The sequence below is a fragment of the Lissotriton vulgaris genome, chromosome 7, assembly GCF_964263255.1.
Source record: "Lissotriton vulgaris chromosome 7, aLisVul1.2, whole genome shotgun sequence".
In the NCBI taxonomy this organism is placed as follows: Eukaryota; Metazoa; Chordata; class Amphibia; order Caudata; family Salamandridae; genus Lissotriton; species Lissotriton vulgaris.
In genome coordinates, this window is record NC_141695.1 from 1577642281 (window position 1) to 1577664111 (window position 21831).

Below are 21831 nucleotides of genomic sequence, written 5' to 3' on the forward strand. Positions count from 1 at the left end.
AAGTGCGTAAATAATTTCTATTATTAGTAAATAACATGGAAGAATTGGCTATCACGTGAGTCTGAACTGAAGTTACTAGTATACTTCAACTCCATGCACATTAGCTCAGAGTCAGCCAAAAAATACATCCAATGCAATGCATGGCATCATTCATTTTTATACCTGTTTTGCTCTTCTTCTCTTTCACTGTCAGAAGATTGATCACAGATGCTGCCGAGCCTTTGTAATGCGAGTCATCACAACAAGTTGACTTCAGTTGTGGATGCCTGCTCAAGTTTCTTTTGACACAGAAGAGTCGTCTCTGAATGCCTGCAGACAGAGGTGGTAGCCTTAACAGTAAGACTCAGCAAGGCAGTTATTATGAGTTGCAGATTTCAAATGAAATAGAGGATGGCTGTAGTCATGTACGGTTCACTTATTATGGAGGGACTGTTAGAGGCTACATTATTGTTATTGTACTATACTCCATCTACAACATCAAATGTATGGCTGCCAAGATGGAATTGTATTGACTTGAGTGGGAGTCAAGAAGATGCAGCAAGACTCTGAGGAGTGCAGTCAACATGGAACATAAATGCACAGGCGTGCAACTCCAGGAGATAATTAAAAAAGATACAGCGAAAATAAATGCACAGGTGTGCAACTCCAGTAGGTACATTAAAAGAATGAGTGGTGGGGATGGATTTGGTTGAGCTTTTTATTTTAAGATTAGCAGTTTTGCACCAGAAAGTCATTTTTAATAAGAAAATAAATAACACAAATAAAAGAAGGGAAAAAGTCACAATTTAACAGCCTATTGGTCAGGGAAGAGGTGCTCGTCCTCAAACTCTGCGGGTCCGGACAGCAGTAGGTCATGTAACCCAGCAGTGATGAATTCTTCGGGCTCGCTTTCTTCATCCTGCTCTGATTCACGTACAGTATAGTCTGGTGGTATGAAGTGTTGATTCATTTTTATCATTGTCAGCCTCTCTACGCTTTTGGGGGAGAGACTGGTCCTTTTCGATGTCACAATGGCACCAGCAGCACTGAAAACCCGCTCAGAGGCGACACTGGCTACAGGACAAGCCAAATACTTTATCGCCAGCCTGCTCAGCACTGGCCACTGTCTCCTTCTTTCATACCAATAGACCAATGGGCTTTGCTCCATGAACACCTCTGTTGTGTCATCCAGATAGGCCTGAACCATCCGCTCAGTGTTCATTGGTGCTCGGCTTTGCTGCTCCTCTTTCCCCTTTGCAACAGCAACGGACTTACCCATCCCCTTCTGTAGAAAAAAAGCAGTTATGCTTTTGGTTGTGTCTGCTGAATCAGATCGTGTAGGTGCTGCTTTTGGTACTGTTGGTGCCTGCTGGGAAGCGGACGCACCGCTCTCATGCTGTGATGAACTTGCCTGAGTTGCCTCAGGAGGATGGCCTGGAGTACTTTGACTGTCCTGGGCTGGCACTGTCAGGCCTTTAAGTAACAGCCGTTCAGTTTCGAAATCATTAGCTTCCACAGCTATGGAACTTTTGTAATTGGCAACATCCCCATCTGAAAAAGGAATGACTGCGCTACTGCTGACAAACAATTTGTACCGTGGATCCAAGATTGTTGCAGTTATGTAATTTGGATCTGACACAATCATTTTAAGCCTTGCATTTACAGATAAGCGGTTGCGTAAGGCCTTGGCCAAGGTACATGCATCAACTTTTTCTTCGTCACCTTCGTATGTTTCACAGACCTCCTTCAGCTGTTGCTCGAGCATGTACAACAATGGGATGGCTTGGCCCATAGTACAATCCTCCCTGCTAACTGCACGTGTGAACACCTCAAAAGGTTGTAGCATCTCTGTCAAGCATTTAATGATGTCCCACTGCCACATCTCAACGGTCAGGCTTTTAAGATTAACAGTAGGATCCACTAATCTTCTTGACATTACATAAGCATTCAGTGGTATGTACTGCTCAAAGAGACGCTCAAGCATGAAATAAGTCGAGTTCCAACGTGTTGGGACCTCCTGGATCAGTGCTTTGACTGGCAAATTATGCTCCCGCTGAATGACGCGTAGCAGCTTCCGCGCTTTGAAAGAATGGTTAAAATGCGTGCATATTCTTCTGCAGATGGTCAGTATGGTGCTGACTTGGAGTTCATTTTTCAGAAAGTCTTGCACGACTAAGTTAATGCAGTGTGCCAAACAGGGTACCCTGAAATACTGTCCATCTTTCATTGCCCTCACTACATTACTGCCATTGTCGGTGGCAACAAAACCAATCTTCAGGCCTCTTGGTTACAGCCATTCAAAGACCTTGCTGTTAAAGTCAGACAAAATGTTGTCAGCAGTATGATTTTTCTCCATACCAAACATGGCTACAGTTGCATGTTTGCGAGTGTCATTGAAAATCCCAGCAACGTCAAGAAGGCCTGATGTTAACTTGTCTTTCACACCTGCAAAAGAGATCCAGTGTGCGGTGATGCACATGTAATCTGCTGTGGCTTCGCGACTGCTCCACATGTCGGTTGTCAGGTGGATACAATGGACAACACTCTGTTGTAAGGCTTTCCCAATCAATCCCAGCACGTCGTGGTGTAGTGCTGGTATAGCAACTCTTGCAAAATAGTAGCGACTGGGAACGTCCCATTTTGGGGCGAGTGTTGCCACTAATTGCCGAAATCCCACTGCCTCAACAAATGAAAATGGGAGAAGGTCCAGTGCCAACATTTTTGCAAGTTTCGCATTGTACAAACGTGCTGTTGGGTGGTTCCGCTCGTACTTTCCCTCCTGCCTAAACATGCCAGTAATGGTAAGCTGCTTGGTAATTCTTTCTGTTCTGCTAGACGGACCACCTTTCAACGCAGACTTTTCACTCCTTGCCCTTGGTGTCTCCGGCTGACTCTGGTGCCACTGAGAAGTTGCTGATGCTGAGGATTTGGACTGCACCACTCCAGTGCTGGCAACAGGGCTCATTTGTGTACCACTCCCAGATAGAAGGTCATCGTCTCCCTCTTCTTCCATGAGTGGACCTTGTAGTACTGTATCCTCCCCACCAACACCAGTGCTTACATCTTTTAAGCTTGCAAGGTGGTTCTCCCATACAATTGTGTGTGTTTTTTTCATATGGGTCGTTGGGCCTCCAGTACCATAGTTTGTACCAATCTTACCACGACTAACAATGGTGTGACAAATGGTGCATATAGCAATGTTCTCCTGATGTGGGTGAACCGTAAAAAAATCCCAGACTGGGGAGCTAAACTTTTGTCTCCTGCCATAGGAAGAATAGGACCCACTTCCAATCCCGGATGAACTGGAGCCTTTTTGTTGAATTTCCCTATGTGACAGTTCAGTACTAGTACTGCCACTACCTCCTTCTGTTGAGGTGGTGCTTGCGCTGGATGTCGCACGCTGCTGGGCCTTCGCTGATGCAAAAATGGGAGCTGGTGTTACTTTGGGCGCTGAGTGTGTAGGAGTTACACGTGCTATCTGCTCATCACTAATCGCAGCCCTTCTGGATAGGGTGAAAATGCTGGTCTCTACATCCTCTGCACCAGGAATAACGCTTGTGATGATGACATTGTCAGTGTCAGACCCGTCTTTATCACCATCAGTATCCTGTTCACCTACATCGAACTCCGGAAGTTCAAGCCTTGACGGATCCTTCCTTTTTCCCAGCCTGGTCTTAGGATGCCTCTCCTTTGAATGCTCAGTTCTTCGTTGTGGATGCCATTCCTTATCAAGGTCATCTGAAGGGATGCTATGCGAAGAACTCGATGCACTGCCACTAACCCTCCTTTCCTTTGGTAAATTTAAAGACAGTAGATCACCTCCAGAATTGGCTTCCTCTTCTTCTTGCTCGGAATGAGGCTCTACTTCCTGAACTGCCCCGACATCGGGAGGAACAACTTCCACTATTGCGTGTGGAGACGGTGGTTGTTGTTCTTGAGGAAGTACTATAGCGTGCTGTGGTTCTTCAACAACTACTATTGTGGGATTTGGTTGTTGTTGTTGAACAACTATTGCGGGCGGTGGTTGTGGTTTTTCAACAACTATTGCGGGAAGTGGTTGTGGTTGTTGAACATCTACTGCTGGCGGCGGTTGTTGAGCAGTTTCATCTTGCGTGGATTGTGTGCTACTTTGTGACAGCGATAAGTTAAGTTCAGGCTCAGTATCACTGCTTTGTAACACTAGGCTGGCTACCTCTTCGACCCTCATGTGCTTGGCCCTGGGTTGGTGGCTTGCCCCCGCTAATGCGGATGTGCTGGCTCCAGCTTGCACCACGGACACCGCTGCTGCAGGCGTACGTTTTGGGGGCCCAAAAAAGGTTTGGGGGTCCATACCAGCCTTAAAGAAATAATATTCCGTAAAGGAATAAAGACCTGGCTTTTCAACAACTAATGTCCCTCCCTCCTATCACTGATCAGTTTGCTCTAGCGCCGGGAAACCTCCGGGTAGCTGTGCGCTTAATAAGTGCAATAATAAATAAAAATAAATAAAGTGACACTTCCTTCTTCTGTACCTTCTTCTCAGCAACTTTCTTGGTGGTGGAGGACCTGGTACCTGCTCTCTTAGGGCCCATCTTCTTCTGATGTCAGCACACAGCAGCACTCAGTAGCACAAATTGCAGAGATGTGTGGTCAGATGAGTCACACACCACACGTGGCGTACAATTGAAGGACGTCCGTCTGGCAGTTGAACGGGCGATGGATGAAAACAACCCGCACCTCCTCAGTCTTTTTCTGTGCACCTACAAGCAAAGAAGACAGAACACGTCAGTGAAACAAGCAGCAAGCCAGCACATGAACAATTGAAAGACACACAGGCCAATGTATAAAACACAAAAAAGAAGACTAATACTACCAGCACCACAGCTCCCAGCCACATGAAGTCCAGAAAGAACCAATAATAAAGTCAAGCAGGCCTATCATATACCAATATGGACAGAAAAAGGAGGATGCCTGCTACACATGAGTCATGACAGGTTAATGCAAGGAAAATCAAAATACCCCATGGCTAAGAGTTTGTAAAACTTCACTGCAAAAACACATACAAGCCATAAAATTATTACACACACAAAAAAGTTACCTACCCCCCTGCCCAGACAACAAACTTGGAAATGCAATGGCATACACACATGCCGTAATGATGGTAATTAAATAGACCAAATAGAAACAGCTACATAAAGCAGCCCCGCTAACTAGTAACTACCACCTCTGGGACTCTGGCCTACTATCAGATCAGACCAAAAGCAGGGAGGCCAATGATAAATGCACAAAGGAAGTACCTACAAAATGGCCGCCACCACATGGCCTGTCCAGGAAGATAAAACTACAACCAAATAACAGATAAATGAGGACTTTTTTGTAGCACAGGGGACACATTAAACATTTTCGAGGAACTTTTATGCAACTCGGGACATATTGTTCGCGAGAATGCAAAATCGGCGTGTTCGGCAACGCGAATCGAGTGAAAAGTCGTTATCGCGTTCCCGAGCCAGTACATTGAGCGCGCGAACAAGACAAAAAAGGTAAGGTCGCGTTCTCACACGGTGCGACGTTACCAAAACTACCCGAGCTGTATTCCTAGGGTTACCTAATGGCAGGGAGTGCCATAATAGCTACACACAAGCAACCAAAAAACTAAAAGTACCACCATTACAAAAAATGTGAACCAATCCAAAACAATACACGGTGTAATTAAAGTTACACCACAAAAATAGTTGATTAACTTGAATGCACCTATGGCTGTGAGTGGTAGTACCTACAAAAGCCTTGGATGGCTATGGCAAAAGAAGAGAGCCAGGGAAGGACACAGAAAATGTCCGCCTCCATAGGGCCAGGAGGACAGGGACACCCAAAAACAACATGGAAAAGGGATGCACCCAAAATGGCCTCCACCACATGGCAAAATCAGTCACAAAGGAAGCATACACAAAATGGCCGCCACCACATGGCCTGCCCACCAACAACAACATAGCAGAATCATCACAAAGGAAGTAAGTACACACAAAATGGCCCTCACCACTACATGAAAAGAAAGAGAGGACAGACAATAAATGCCTATGCCAAAGGGACAATGCTTAGCTTCACAAAATGGACACACCAGACACCACCCCCCAAATTGGTCACCCCAACCATAAACAAGAAATCATTACATAGAGGACAGAAAGGAACTGGGAGTGGCCCATGCTCCAGGAAGACAAAACTACAACCAAATAACACAAAAATGAGGACTTTTTTGTAGCACAGGGGACACATTAAACATTTTTGAGGAACTTTTGTGCAACTCGGGACATATTGTTCGCGAGAATGCAAAATCGGCGTGTTCGGCAACGCGAATCGAGTGAAAAGTCGTTATCGCGTTCCCGAGCCAGTACATTGAGCGCGCGAACAAGACAAAAAAGGTAAGGTCGCGTTCTCACACGGTGCGACGTTACCAAAACTACCCGAGCTGTATTCCTAGGGTTACCTAATGGCAGGGAGTGCCATAATAGCTACACACAAGCAACCAAAAAACTAAAAGTACCACCATTACAAAAAATGTGAACCAATCCAAAGCCATACACGGTGTAATTAAAGTTACACCACAAAAATAGTTGATTAACTTGAATGCACCTATGGCTGTGAGTGGTAGTACCTACAAAAGCCTTGGATGGCTATGGCAAAAGAAGAGAACCAGGGAAGGACACAGAAAATGGCCGCCTCCATAGGGCCAGGAGGACAGGGACACCCAAAAACAACATGGAAAAGGGATGCACCCAAAATGGCCTCCACCACATGGCAAAATCAGTCACAAAGGAAGCATACACAAAATGGCCGCCACCACATGGCCTGCCCACCAACAACAACATAGCAGAATCATCACAAAGGAAGTAAGTACACACAAAATGGCCCTCACCACTACATGAAAAGAAAGAGAGGACAGACAATAAATGCCTATGCCAAAGGGACAATGCTTAGCTTCACAAAATGGACACACCAGACACCACCCCCCAAATTGGTCACCCCAACCATAAACAAGAAATCATTACATAGAGGACAGAAAGGAACTGGGAGTGGCCCATGCTCCAGGAAGACAAAACTACAACCAAATAACACAAAAATGAGGACTTTTTTGTAGCACAGGGGACACATTAAACATTTTCGAGGAACTTTTATGCAACTCGGGACATATTGTTCGCGAGAATGCAAAATCGGCGTGTTCGGCAACGCGAATCGAGTGAAAAGTCGTTATCGCGTTCCCGAGCCAGTACATTGAGCGCGCGAACAAGACAAAAAAGGTAAGGTCGCGTTCTCACACGGTGCGACGTTACCAAAACTACCCGAGCTGTATTCCTAGGGTTACCTAATGGCAGGGAGTGCCATAATAGCTACACACAAGCAACCAAAAAACTAAAAGTACCACCATTACAAAAAATGTGAACCAATCCAAAGCCATACACGGTGTAATTAAAGTTACACCACAAAAATAGTTGATTAACTTGAATGCACCTATGGCTGTGAGTGGTAGTACCTACAAAAGCCTTGGATGGCTATGGCAAAAGAAGAGAACCAGGGAAGGACACAGAAAATGGCCGCCTCCATAGAGCCAGGAGGACAGGGACACCCAAAAACAACATGGAAAAGGGATGCACCCAAAATGGCCTCCACCACATGGCAAAATCAGTCACAAAGGAAGCATACACAAAATGGCCGCCACCACATGGCCTGCCCACCAACAACAACATAGCAGAATCATCACAAAGGAAGTAAGTACACACAAAACGGCCCTCACCACTACATGAAAAGAAAGAGAGGACAGACAATGAATGCCTATGCCAAAGGGACAATGCTTAGCTTCACAAAATGGACACACCAGACACCACCCCCCAAATTGGTCACCCCAACCATAAACAAGAAATCATTACATAGAGGACAGAAAGGAACTGGGAGTGGCCCATGCTCCAGGAAGACAAAACTACAACCAAATAACACAAAAATGAGGACTTTTTTGTAGCACAGGGGACACATTAAACATTTTCGAGGAACTTTTATGCAACTCGGGACATATTGTTCGCGAGAATGCAAAATCGGCGTGTTCGGCAACGCGAATCGAGTGAAAAGTCGTTATCGCGTTCCCGAGCCAGTACATTGAGCGCGCGAACAAGACAAAAAAGGTAAGGTCGCGTTCTCACACGGTGCGACGTTACAAAAACTACCCGAGCTGTATTCCTAGGGTTACCTAATGGCAGAAATTGACAGACACCCGAAACCTGACATACCCCACACATAAACATAAGATTTTCTAAATCAAACCAGTCCATCCATGATTTCCTAATTAGAGGTACACCAGAAAAACAGTTGATTACCTTTCATGACCCTATGACTAGTACCTCTGGCCTACTGGAAGAGTAGGCCACAAGTTTGGAGGCCTATGGCAAGACCAAAGTGGCTGGGAAACATAAAATGGCCGCCAACAACACATGGCCAGGCCAACCACAGAAAGTTATTACAATGAACTCAAACATGCCTACACACTAACTACATGGAGTACTAGGGTCAGCTATTGGCTTAAAAAAATAAAAAACCTTTTCATTACACAAACAGAAATACCACAGCAGACATTGCTATTGCATAATGATGACCATAATCCAATGCCAGCCATGATGTTTGTTTACAAACTTGAATAAAATTTTAAACACAGAATTATGATTTTACCCATGGGTACCTCTCTATGTAGCCTGGATGAAATTTAAAAAGAAATACAAGTTGGGACCTCATAAAAGTAGGCACCCATCAATAATTTAAATCAAGGAATGAATACTGTAGTTAAAAAATTTTAAATCAAACAAACACAAGTCTACAACATCATACTCACTCATACATTACTGAACTTACTTGAAAAAGAGAATTCAAAATCCAAAAGTCCTCAGTAAGATTCAAAAAAAGCAGTAATGCAGCCAACACACACAGAAAGTGATCCTGCCAGCTCAAAATCCAAATGAAAGTGACCACCTCATGGACAAAGCACTGGGAGGAGCCTGGTGGACAGGAACAGGAAGTTGTAAACTCCAGAGCCCTTCCTCCTTAATATTCAAAAATAGAGTGGAAACAGAAAGAGGACTCCTTCCCCCAAAAAAATACATCCAAAGGTACAACTTTGAGGGGTTTTTCACTTGTTTGCTAACCAAAATGGTAATTTATTATTATGATTTAACTTTTAACATGCTCGCGAGTTATTCTGTGCAAGATTGCAGGTTCTGCGTGTTCGGCAACTCGATCTTACCAACAAACATACTCGCGCGTCCTTATGGCTTTATCGCGCTTCCAATGACGTTATCGCGTTCGCACAGCTGCACGGAAGGGTTTACAAACATGGTGGCAGACGCGACCGGGAAAAAGCGAACGCAGAACCAAGGTAAGCCATTGCCGCGCACGCGATAATGTTATTTAGCGCGCGACAATGTTATTTAGCGCGCGACAACTACGCTCCGCACCGGATAGCGGAGTTATCGGCAGCTACGCGAACTCCGCGGAACGCGGAGTTGCCAAAACTCCGCAAACTCCGCAAACGGAGCGTAGTTCTTCGCCCAGGGTTACCAAACAATCCACTCAGTCTGCCATTACGGAATCTAGTGGAGTATATGTGTTTTTAAACTCGGGGGAAAATACTTCGGGTCCTAATTCTGTAGGGCAACCAAAAATTGTGCTCAACCAGGATGAATTATGCTCCTTATTGGGAAAACAGTTGGCTGTTCTTATTGACCCCATACTTAAGTGACTCGACTCAGTGGATGCTAGGCTAAACAAGATCGAACAATGCCTAGCTTGTAGTGCCCAATGGGTTAGGGAGCAACCTTCCGCGCACGCAATCGTGAGGGCACAAACTAGTCCAGGTGGGGTAGTACATGATACTCAAGGGGTAGGCTTCCAAAATGCTCAAAGTAGTGCTGAGCGGGTAGCATCATTGACGAGCTCAGTCCGCCCTTCCCACACTAGTGCTAAAAAGGGTAATGTACTTCCCTCGACACAGCAGTCTGGGGTAATGCCTACTGATAATAGACGACAAGCCGAGCGATATCCAGAAGGGGAACTGGCCATGTTACTAAGCCTATTAGAAAACAAATGAAGGAGTATCACCCGATGAGTAGGTAGAAGGTTTTCCAAACGTGGAATCAATATTCCTTGTTAAAAAACCCTCACTCACCACCTAGTGGTGACTTGCTTCATCATCGGGGTCCACCCAGGTGGCCTAGCGTCACCCGGGTGTACTTCGACACCTGGATTGCAGTGGAGCAGGTTGTGAAGTGTAGGTGCAAAAAACAAATACAGTGTTAAAAATTGTCCTGGTTATGGCTTTATAAAGGAATTTTAATGAAAAAGCAACTGGACAATGTTAAAATAAAGGGTGAGATACTGGAAGGGGAGTTACGACCTACGTATCTCAGTTATGTGTTGGTAGTGTATCGGTCAACATGTTTCAACCATATGGGGGAATCCCCGGTATTCATCAGGACCAAAAAAGGAAGTGGGAGGTGTGGGTCCCCTAAAAGACTCACCCTGTCCTAAATCCTTTATCGACCAGTGGTAGAATATACCATTGGGAAGACACTCTTAAAAATGTGGAGTGTCAGTAAAAACTTGAGGCGTTATCCTATTAGGCTTCAACGGGCAGGGGGTAGGTGCTTCACGAAGTACAACATATTAGTTCTCTTTCGTGGCAAAAGGCTAATCACCTACGTCTACCATCCACTGCTCGGCTAAGCAACGAAAGAGAACTAATACGTTGTACTTCGTGAAGCACCTACCCCCTGCCCGTTGAAGCCTAATAGGATAACGCCTCAAGTTTTTACTGACACTCCACATTTTTAAGAGTGTCTTCCCAATGGTATATTCTACCACTGGTCGATAAAGGATTTAGGACAGGGTGAGTCTTTTAGGGGACCCACACCTCCCACTTCCTTTTTTGGTCCTGATGAATACCGGGGATTCCCCCATATGGTTGAAACATGTTGACCGATACACTACCAACACATAACTGAGATACGTAGGTCGTAACTCCCCTTCCAGTATCTCACCCTTTATTTTAACATTGTCCAGTTGCTTTTTCATAAAAATTCCTTTATAAAGCCATAACCAGGACAATTTTTAACACTGTATTTGTTTTTTTGCACCTACACTTCACAACCTGCTCCACTGCAATCCAGGTGTCGAAGCACACCCGGGTGACGCTAGGCCACCTGGGTGGACCCCGATGATGAAGCAAGTCACCACTAGGTGGTGAGTGAGGGTTTTTTTAACAAGGAATATTGATTCCACGTTTGGAAAACCTTCTACCTACTCATCGGGTGATACTCCTTCATTTGTTTTCTAATATTCATGACCAGGGGATCAGGAGTATTTCTCGTCCAGTGTCCACGGACATAATCCCTTACTCTCCATTTCTGTTTTTTTGCATGTTACCAAGCCTTCACCTCCCGCCAGAAGCCACCCCCTACACGCTCATCCTAGCGAATATACCTCCACTCCGGACAGGAACACATGAGCATTGGTCAACACTTAAAAATAAGACCTTACATTTTTTAAGTAAGAAGACTGGCATTCGCCATGAAGTCTTTGATGAATTTAAAATGGTTTGCCGTATTAACTGGATAGGCCATTTGCACAAATCACTGGTTGGTGACGGTTTGGTTTAAATCTTATGTCCCCTCTCTTAGTTCGTCATATTCTTGAGTTGGCTGGGCAGCTTCCACCTGCTCCAGAGGAAATTGGATTACTCCCACTCGGGTTTTTCTATAATGGCTGGACCATACCCAATAATAGGGTTGTACGGCCCAACAAGGATCCTTTAATAGGCTAGACTTTCCTATCCAGACTAGCAACCGTTTTGAATTGTTGTCTACCCTTGAAGATATAGACTGACTGGGAGGGAGTGTCACTGAAAGCTGACAATAGACAGACAGGTCAATATGATGGCACTAGAGAATACTCTAAGCAATATTACTAGTCGACAGGGACGTTGGTGTTTCCCTCCCCGGGGAACATTGATAAGTGGTTTAGGGTATTCAAGCACAGGAAGTGTACGGTGGGCTGATCCTATTAATCTTGATACTCATCCTCATACAATTACGTGCACCCCAGACAACTTGCCATCTAGGGAACCTAGCACAAATAAGATATGGACCTCGGTTGGGAATATCGGCCCAGTCCTCTCGAATCCGGCCCTGATATTATCTTCCTGGAATATTGCAGGCCTTGAAGCGAAATCTGTGTTACCGGAATGGTGCAAGTTTATAGAGGGCACAGACGTTTGGGGATTCCAGGAGACATGGTCTGTAGAAAGAGTTTTCATGTAGGCTACTTAAACTTCTTTAAAGTAGCTATAAGAGGCGAAAGAGGTAGACCCGTAGGAGGTTTGACTTGTTGGGTTCGCCAATCTGAGGGTGTAAGGATTAATGAGGTTTATATTGATTGCCCTGATATCTTGGCCTTAAGGGTTAGTTCTAAAAAAGGCCGTTATATAACCATTTACAACATGTACTCGAGGGGACTACCTGGTGGCAGGAGTTCGAGTGTTATCGCAACTCTAGAAAACCACCTGGTCAAGGATGTTAGCACTAGTAGACAGATCATTGCTGGTGATTTCAATACCACCTTCAAACCCCGGGGCCTAGATGACGGAAGGCTTACTGAGGATGTAGATGCAGTTTGGGGAATTCCCCCCTTGGACCTCACTCCCATTAGGAAATGGTCTGAGGCTGCCCTCCAATTAAAGGGGCTGTGCTTGGAACAGGGCCTGAGGGCCGTTAACGGCAGGACAAAGTCCGATAAACATGCTGTAGAGACCTTTGATAATGGTAGGTCAAAAAGCCGAATTGACTATATTTTGGTCAGTGTGGACCTTTGGCTGCTAGTCTTGGATATGGTAGTACAGGGTAGACCAGAAAGTGACCATAATCCCTTGGTTTGTAAATTAGACGATACAAGCTTATACTGTTCTCCCACGTTGGAAGATGTTGGTTGCCCCATTATTTTAACTACTTCTAATGATTTAAGAAGGGTTTGTTGGCCACAGATAACTACTAATGATAGAGATGTGATGCAGATTATGGACATGTTATCAAAGTCCTTGGACAAACTCGTGGCCTGTGAGTCCTTGGAAGTGCCTAATGCCACTATACTGGGAGTCCATACCAACTTATTTAATGGGCTGAAAGGGTTTTTTGTTAAAAATAATCCGCATAAAAAGATTAATTTGCCGAAACCAAGATCATGGTACAATAATAAGTGCAGAACTGCCCATAAGGGTCTGGTTGAGGCAATAAAATCAAGGTCTCAAGACACAATCAAGCAGTGTAGATCCAATTATAAATCAGTGGTAAGACAAGCCAAGAGAGAATGGACGAGGACCGCTGGAGGGATTTACTAAATGCTTGTCAGGGAAGAAACATGGTTACATTCTGGGAACTACTTAAGTGAGGGAACAGCCTCAGGCTGAAATCCCGGGAAATCATGTTGAGCCACAGCACTGGGTTTCCTTTTTTGAGGCACAGTTTAGGGCACCGCATTGCATCACAGAAGTTGCCATGCCTATCCAAGTTGACAGTCCACTGGTGTTTACAAATGGAGAGGTGGACTCTGCCCTGAAAACAATTCTGAGTGGAAAGGCTCCAGGCCCTGACTGCATTCCTGAAGATTTATTCAAGCAGGATTTAGAGTTATGGGTCCCATACATCAGGCTCTTAATTAATGCCATTGCCCAAGGTGCCCCGATCCATCCATCCTGGTCCGGAGCAGAGATTATACCAATATTCAAAAAGGGAGACTGCTCTGCTCCGGCAAATTATAGGCCCATTAGTTTAATTGACACCATGCAAAAGATCGTTGCGCAATTGATCTTGGGAAGGATATAGGGATGGTTGATGGATGAGGACATTTTGTCACCCTTACAGGCAGGATTTAGGTCTCACGTAGGCACCCTAGATCAAGCCTTCAGATTTGTTTTGATCTTCTGGAAGGAGGTCTTTTTAGGAGATGGTTTGATCTTTGATGCATTTGTGGACTTAAAATCCGCATTCGATCTTGTCCCTTGGGCAAGGCTGTGGGAGATTCTAATTAAAATTGGTATGACAAAGGAGTTGGTTGTCATATTAGTTAAATTGCACGAACATACAAATGCATAGGTACGATGGGGTAAACCATGCGAGGTTACGGAAAAATTTGAGGTAAACAAAGGGGTCCATCAGGGGTGTGTGCTGGTCCCCACTCTGTCTTCTATATTCATTAACGGGGTGGTTCAGTACTTTACCAACTACCCAACGGATGCGCCAATATTGGCCGGCATAAAGGTGCCCCTCCTCATGTTTGTAGACGACACCTTGATAATATCAAAAACAAGACAGGGATTACAACTGGCCCTGTCACGGTTTGAGGTGTTCTGCCATGAGCATGAGTTGGTTGTCAATGTAGGGAAAACCAAGTTCATGGTGCTCCATGGGTCTAAGCCAGTAAAAGCACGTGTTCTTATGGATGGTGAACCCCTGGAGCAGGCCGATGTTTTCACCTTCTTGGGTGTCACCTTTAATGATAAACTGAGCTGGAAGCCCCAAATAGATATCCTGGCACTCATACATGCTCAGTTAGCTGGTGCCTTGCTTAATTGAACATAGCTTGTCCCTCTCTAGGCCTATTGCTCCGATTGTTAATATCTACACGTCTAAAATCTGTCCAGCAATTCTTTATGGAGCCAAACTCTGGAGTTTCACTAACCTATCCCCCCCTCCACAGCCCAAAATAAATTCATGAGATCCATAATGGGTCTACCCCAATCTACTCCTAGAATCCCACTAATCTGCAATCTTGGCTGTCATGCATTGGAAGATGTTGCCCGCTACAGACCATTGGCATTCTGGAGACGGCTCTGGACAACTCCAGACCTTCACTTATATGCCAGGGCCATGCTGGAAGTTAGGGGACTAAGCTGCTCCCATAAGATCCCATGGTTTTCTTTTTTTTTTTTTTTTCTTTTTTTTTTTTAATATTTTTATTGTAAAACAAAAGGGTTTTTTTTTGGCACACACATAACACAGAATACAGAGTACAGAGAACAACAAATGCATATGATAAATCAACATTACTATCGAGAAAAAACAATATAATACTAAACATACACTACAAGTCATAAAGAAGAAAAAAGGTGAACAAAAGACCATTAATCACATTAATAATACATCAAACTACATTTGCATTTAACCTTTCCTTCCATCTATGTACCGGTTCCCAGATTTTCCTTCCCCATCTTTTAATCCTTTTACCTTTTTTCCCGAATATACCTTTTTCGAGGTTAAAAGTCCCTAATAGTAAAGCAATCCACTGCTGTATTCCCGGGGGAAGGGGGTCCAGCCAGACTCTAGCGATCAGCAACCTGAAAACTGCCATCGCTACAAATATGAATTCGCTATGTTCATCTTCACAGTCCCGAACTCCCAACATAATTACTGTCGGCGTTAAATTCACATTTAAGGCAAGGGTGCGGGCCATAAAAACCTCAATACCCTTTAATAGGGGCCTTAATTTGGGACAGGTCGCAAAAATATGTATACTATCTGCGGCAGTAGCATTGCATCGCCAACAATTAATCCCTGTAGTTGCGCCCCACTGCGCTATGCGATCTGGAGTGTGGTAAAGTTGATACAGCGTTTTGTAGTGCTGCGATTGTAATGGGGCAGAATAAAATGCTGAGCCTCCTAACTCCAAAGACTTCGAGAACGACTCGCTCGAAGTCCCTAATTTCCCCTCCCATTTATTACCGAATCTGTCAGTATCGTCCTTCTTCATCTCAGCCAACTGGGCATAGAAATACCTAATGGAACAGACCCCACTTTGCGCTATTGCTTCCATGATGTTATTTGTGTTAAATCCACGTGCCCCACCTTTTTTCTTAGAGAGAAAACTCCTAGTCTGTAGATACTTGAAGAAGCTATGTCTTGCTATATTAAATTTAGCCATCAGATCTGAAAATTGAAGTATGTTACCATCTGAGTTTAGCATATCTCCTATATTTTTAATACCTTTGCTGTTCCAATCTGCCATAATTGTATCCGCAAAAATTAAAGGTGGTAAAGACTTATTCATATATAAATTAGTATACCTGTTAAATCTCCCTAGTCCGAGATTTTTTGCAACAGCAGACCATACATTATAGGCTGCGGCCACAGTCTTAAATCGTGTACGTTTATAGTACGATGAATCTGTACAATTTAAAAAAGCATTTGCGGAATCTTTACCCAGAACAATTGAATAAATCATAGTTGAGGTAGCTTTGACTTTCGGATCCCCTTCATTTGCTCCGATTAAACCTTGAATATATTGTAATACCGATGCCCAGTAGTAGAACCTAAAATCGGGAACCCCCCAGCCTCCCCTGTCCCTTGGCAGAGTCATATACTTATATGCCCGTCTTGTCTTCCCATATGACCAAATAAATCTGTTAAGAATCGACTCTAACTTGTTAAACCAAATAGAATCAAAAAAAAGAGGGATTGTACGAAAAAAATAAAGAAATTTAGGAAGTATGAGCATTTTAATAATATTAGTGCGGCCCACTAACGTAAGCCTAAGATTATTTATCCTCAGCAAGTCTGAATTAACTTTCTTTAATAAGGGCGAGATGTTCTGTTCAACTATTGTTCCTAAGTTAGAAGAAATTTCAACCCCAAGGTAGACTGCTGCAGGGACCACTCGCGGATCAACACATTGGGTTGCTGTGTTTTTAATAATCTGTGTTTTGGCACTATTAAGCTTATAACCAGAAATATTGCCAAAATTTGAGGCTTCTTGTTCTATTTCACCTATTGCCAATTCAGGGTCAGGAGTAATTATCGCGACATCGTCAGCATATGCCAGTACTTTAAGTACTATCTCGTTTACGCACATGGGAGGAATACGTGGATTAAAATCAAGATTGCGTAGATATGGATCCATATACAATGCAAACAAGAGAGGAGAGCTGGGGCAACCTTGCCTTGTTCCTCTCTTAATCTCCACTGCTGATGTTAATTCCCGATTGATTTTAATTCTCGCTATTGGGTCCCTATAGAGCACCTGAATTGCTTTTATAAAATTGTCACCAAACCCCATAGTTCTCATTAACACCCACAAATATTCCCAGTCAACCCTATCGAAAGCCTTCTCGGCATCTAAAAATAAAGCAGAGACAGGGCCGCCAGAAACCTCCATAGCATCAAAACAGGTAATCACAGTTCTGATATGTTCTGTAGTCCCTTTCCCCGGGATGAATCCATGTTGGACTGGGGCAACTAATTTTTCTATGACAGCCGACAGCCTTGTAGCCAGAATTTTCGAATAGAGCTTTACATCAGTATTCATTAAGGCTATAGGTCTATATGACCCCGGATTTGTGGCGGGTTTACCTTTTTTCAAGATAACTATAATTTCAGTCTCGCCCCATGATTTTGGAATTGAGATATCTCTCTGGGCTTGAATAAGTGTATCCAGTAGCTCTACTCTAAAAACTGATATAAAGGTTTTATAAAATTTGATCGGTATCAGATCAGGACCTGCAGCCTTAGAGGATGGGAGATCTGATAAAGCAAGAGACATTTCTTCTAGCGTTATAGGGGCTTCAAGTGTACTATTTTCCTCCGGGTCTAATTTCCCAAGTTGAATGTCTCCTAAATATTCCCTGATTTTATCGATATCAACCTCGATCTCTCTGTCATATAGCCCAGTATAAAATTTCCAAAATTCATTCCTTATACCGACAGAGTCAGAGATCAAATTGCCTGAATCATCAACTATACTTTTGATGTCCCCTGCGTTGGCTTTTTGTCTAGATCTAACAGCAAGAATGTGACCAACCCGCTCGCTAAGCTCACAGGCCTGCTCCTTCTTTGCTAAGTAACTAGCTACTGTCCTGTTAGTGATTCTTTCCGCTATCTCCGCTTTTAAAACCGTGATTTCCAACAGTTGTTGATCCAGTGGGAGCCCCCTCATGATAAACCTGCTTAACTCGGCCTCAGCATCCAGAAGGGAGTTAACTTGCTGATCGAACATTTCTCTTTCTTTTTTCCGTCTATGTGCTGAAAAACTAATTGTCTCTCCCCTGACACCCGCTTTAAAAGCATCCCAAATGTAAGCACTACTAGAGCTCCCCAAATTATTAAGCCAAAACTCGCGAATCCATTTTTCCATGTGAGTACAATAACCCTCGTCGAGTAACAAAGCTCGCTCAAATGTCCATCTATATGGTTTCCTACCTAACCCGTTTATACTTAATGTCAATAACAGTGGGTTATGGTCTGAAACCAAACGAGGTAACTTCTTAATCTGAGTGTTAGATAACAACACATTGGAAATTAAAAAATAATCCAGCCTTACTGTTATATTGTGAGGAGCAGAGAAAAATGTATCCCCATCTATCTGTGGGTGTAAATTAGCCCAAACATCTGAAAGAGCATTATGCCGTGCCATGTCTACTATCGCCCTATGCACCTTTTTCTTCCTCCCCATATAAGACTCACTCAATTGTAGCGCCATATTTGCTGGCCGGCTGATATTAAAATCTCCGCAGCAAACAATTGGCTCCACCCAAGTTGAGAGCTCATGATCCAGGAATTGAAATATATCTGGGTCATCACATGTTGAGCCATAGACTGATACTAGTGTAAACCTAGCACCTCTAAAACCTATTTCTATAATTGCCCATCTACCCCAGGTATCCTCTTTGCTCCTAAATACTGTACAATCTGCTCCTCTCCCCAGAATCGCTACACCGCGAGTTTTGGATGCTTGCTTAGTATATGCTAAAACTTTAAATCCAGCCTGTTCTAGCAAAAAACCCTTTCCTCCCTCCACATGAGTTTCCTGTAGACATATCAGATCAGGAGACATTGATTTGCAAAATGCTAAAACCCGCAGCCTTTTTTGAAGATCGTTAAGACCACAAACATTAAATGACAGAATTCGACAAGTCATCAAAAAACATCAAAGAGTAGCGCCAGCTTCCAATCCCAACTCATAACCAAACCCACAACTTCCTTTTTTCCCCATTTGTACAAACCCTGTAACTGCCTCAAATTGCATTTTACTGTGTATAATGTGTGCCATTTATTCCCCCCCCTCTTCCCCCTCATCCTCCCACCCACCTCCCTGAACCCCCCCACACTGCCCCTCCCCCCTCCCCCCCTACAGGCAAATAGGTCACAAATGACCTATATGTGGACGCCAGGGAAGCAGCAGCCGCTACTCCTCCCCACCGCCGGCCAGCCAGCTTGTCAAACATAGCAAACTTTAAATCCATTATTTGTTCTCCTTATATCCCAAAACTTCCACCATGTAGGCCTTCGCCTTAATTTCTGAAAAGAAAAATTTAAACTGGCCCTTGGTCACAATTTTCAACTTTGCCGGGTATAACAAATACGCCTCAGAGCCCAGAGCCTGGATATGTGGTATCAGTTGTCTCAGCCTCCATCTACGCTCAACTGTGGCATGACAAAAATCTGGTCTTGCAAAGAACGTGACGTTGTTGTAAGTACGTCTTGTCTCTGGCTTCGCTTTGTCCAATATCAGCTGCCTAAGGAGGAAATTCCCTACAAAAATCAGTAGAGCTCTTGGTCGCCCTCCCTGTGCTCCAGCCTGAGGCTGACCCCTTTTAAGGAACAAGGGGAAACGATGGGCTCTTTGAATTTCGGTTTCCCACTGCCAACTAGATAACTCCGGAAAAGCCCCCTTTAACAAGTTCACCACAAACAGCCTGGGGTCCTCCCCTTCAAGACCTTCCTCCACACCAAGCAGTCTGATATTGTTGCGACGCTGCCTGTTTTCGAAATCTTCCAGTTTCCAGTTGACATCCTCAGCCACCTTTTGATGCTCTTCCTTGTATAGTTTCAGATCTCTCAGTTCATCTTCGACTTTACTGGTCCTTCCTCGACATGGACAACTCTCTCTACCATCTCATCTTGCCTTTTGCTTATAGTTCTAAGCTTATTCTGTATCTTCCTTGATTCCTGCCTCGCCCTCCTACTCTCCCCTCTAGCCTCAGATTGCATTAATTTCAGGGTATTAAAGAGAAGATCCAGCGTAACAGGAGGCTGAGAGGATTGAGTAGAACCATGTTCGCCGATCAGTGTTGCCGGACTATCTTGCTCCAGGAACGAAAAGGTAGTGGTAGAATAATCCCAAGCTAGTTTCTTAGTGGGATCGGTAGTACTACTTGCGGTGGAAGGTTTCCTTTTAGACAAACGTTTTTTCTGTGAAGTTTTCCTGGCAGGGGAACTACTGACAGAGTCAATACCCGTGGATTCATCAGAGCTAAAGCCCTCCGATGGCTGAGACTGCGACTGTGTGTCCTCATCGACAGAGTAAAATCTCTCTGCAGAAGCTGAACCACTAGCGATGCCGAAATCGGCAGAGGCAGAGGTAGAGGATTCACCACCTGATTTGATTCCCCCACTCTCCGTACCTAAGTCCATGGTTTCTGCCCAAGTTATAGGTTTAGACAGCCGTATACCTGCATTATCCGCCTCAGATGCAGGAACCTCTATTTCATCATTTAGCTTTAGCCCAATTAACTCAGCCCCCAGCTCATTCTCCAGCTCCGCTCCCGGTCCTGGTGCGGGCACATCTGGTGACTCATCCGGCAACTGAGTATTAATAGCCCGATTGTCAACCATCACAGTAAGCTCCTTACCCGTGCCTTTGGTTAAGTCTATTCTTACAGTCTTTCCAGATTCAGTTGACACTGACTCTGTCTCTGCCCCACGCAATACCCCAGTCCCATTATGGCTGCTTGACTCACCCTCGGCAGCCACCAGGCCGGCATCTCTGCTCTCTCCCAGGTTTGCTGCAGGCACTGCAGTAGACGGCTTTCCTGTTGCTGTTTGTCTTGCTAGTTGCTTAGCAGCGCCGGTACCGGCTCCAAGACCTGCATCTGCGCTGAAGACGCCAACACCAATGCTCCCAACGCCGTTTCCAGCCTGTGAATCCGCTCCTGCAGTAAAATCCGCCGAGGCACCAGGTTTGGCTGTGGGGGGTCCGGTACTAATTTTAGCCGTCAGGGGTCCGCTACCTGTGTTAGCAAAGCTTTCTGCTACTGTGGGCTGCCGCAGCGCGTTTTCTTTCGATTTCGGCTTGGTAGCGGGACCTGCATCTCTCGTGGGTGCTGTACTGTCCGCCCCGTTTCTTTTTGCTGCCGTCCTCTTTAAGCTTGAGGCATTTTTCTGCACAGTAGATAAAGCGGGGCCAGGGCCATTCGCTTTAGAATCCGCTTTATTTTTTTCCTTTTCCTTCGCTGTTACTGCTGCTGCTTGTCGTTTAGAACCCTCCGCATCGGCTGGTTTCCCTCCCTTGCCGTCTTTGGCCTCAGGTCCGCGCTGCAGACGAAGAGGCATCTTGAACAGGGATTTTAGTATCAAGCTGACAGCCTCTAATATTCTCCTTCTAAAATGCAAAGCTGTACGCGATATAGTGTTTCCTTGTTGTTGCCGTCCCCAGGGAGGGAATATCGCAGTACACCGCAGCAAAGGCATACAGCAATCTCAGACCAGTCACCTAGTTGCTCTTATTTCCACCATTAAAGAAAGGCCTGGCAGTGGAGAAGAGGAGAGTGCGACTCACTCACTGCATCCCTCAGCGGCCATCTTGCCCCCCGATTCAAGATCCCATGGTTTTCTGGTGTCAAATCCCTGCTAATTGACATTTGGATGAGGAATCTTTGGGATCATTCAGAGACTGCAGTATTTCCATCTAAAAAGTTGTTTAAAGCAGCAAACTGGGAGTTGATCAAAGTGAAGCGATTCTCCAGCCATGTTAATCCGTCATTGTCAAGAGATGACCTTGATATTAGGGATGAACTCCATCTGG